This window comes from Silene latifolia, chromosome 11 (genome assembly GCF_048544455.1).
Source record: "Silene latifolia isolate original U9 population chromosome 11, ASM4854445v1, whole genome shotgun sequence".
In the NCBI taxonomy this organism is placed as follows: Eukaryota; Viridiplantae; Streptophyta; class Magnoliopsida; order Caryophyllales; family Caryophyllaceae; genus Silene; species Silene latifolia.
In genome coordinates this window covers 95,403,632-95,404,974 of record NC_133536.1, presented here as the reverse complement: position 1 = coordinate 95,404,974, position 1,343 = coordinate 95,403,632, and positions in this window count along the sequence as shown.

Sequence of the window (1,343 nt, the reverse complement as noted above, 5' to 3'; positions counted from 1 at the left end):
CCAGGCTAAATAAATTTGCCAGAACTCTATAAGCGGTCATTAGGCCCGACAAAATGTTCCTAACAGTCTGCCTATGTGATCGACTAGTCATCTCACATGACTCTATGGCACTTGAACTTGCCATCAATCGCATCACACTCTAGTCACTTCGAGATGTCACCTCATACAAGTAACTATGGGCAAATACAATTTTAATCCGTGTTCACTTTAACGGGGTTCAATTGTCTCCACAACCCGTTTGGATATAACAAAGTACAAGGTGAGTTAATAATAACTCAAACGACAAATGTCGACATCACACTCGGGTGGTCAATATCATATTACAACCTTGTGATGTATATCGTAAGTGTAAACACTTATTGATTGCAATCGAAGTTTAACATGCCATGTGTCCATGTGTTTAAACTTCTTATACTTGCATTTTCCTTTACATTCATGTTCTCTCTCATAGCATGAATCTTACCAAGTACACATCAAGGTTCCCGACCTTGGTTTCGGTTCTTTAACTTGAAAGAACTTTCTTATCGACTATCACATAACGAACGAATTTGTGGTGAATGATATAACTTGTACTGATCAAGTATTCCATCCACACACAATGCACTAGGTATATGTTTTGCAGAGTTTTGCAACAATTTGCCAAGACGATTGGCCTAGCACTTCTCACAAGTCCTAGCATAGTTAGGAAAGATTATTTTTGAATAACCTCTTATTCAACCAAGCATCTTTCCAAAACTTCTTATTTCTCTTTCTAGGCTTGAAGGATTTGGGATTCTCATAAATCCTTATATGTGCTCGGATTTTCTATAATATGTGCAACCTCTTGACACACAATAGAGCATTCCGTCAAACACTGAAATCGCTCATCGGATTCTATTCGAGAATTCATGACGTTTCTATTATGGCTTACCAATCAATCATCATGCTCTCATGCATATGATTCATAATTGGACATGTACATGATTATTCTAATGGCGGAAACATTAGTTACTAATAATCATGAGATCAATCGTTCATAGATTCAATGAACGACCATGACTGCTAATGGCAATTCCATTTTCAACTACATGAATAACCTATGTGAATGTTGATACGATGTGTATCTCTTAATACTAATCCAACATCCCTTGATGTAATTGGATTCATCATTGTCCATTTTCATCCAGAATTGAAAACTCAAATGCTTCTTTATGAAAGAAGGTATTAGCTCGTCATTCTTTAATGAGTGATGAGTTGTAAACATTCAAAGGACGATAGCTCCCACTAAATTCCATGTCTTCACATGAGAATTTCCTAACTCCCACTCAATTCTACACATTTCGAAATTGACTTCTCAATCGAAA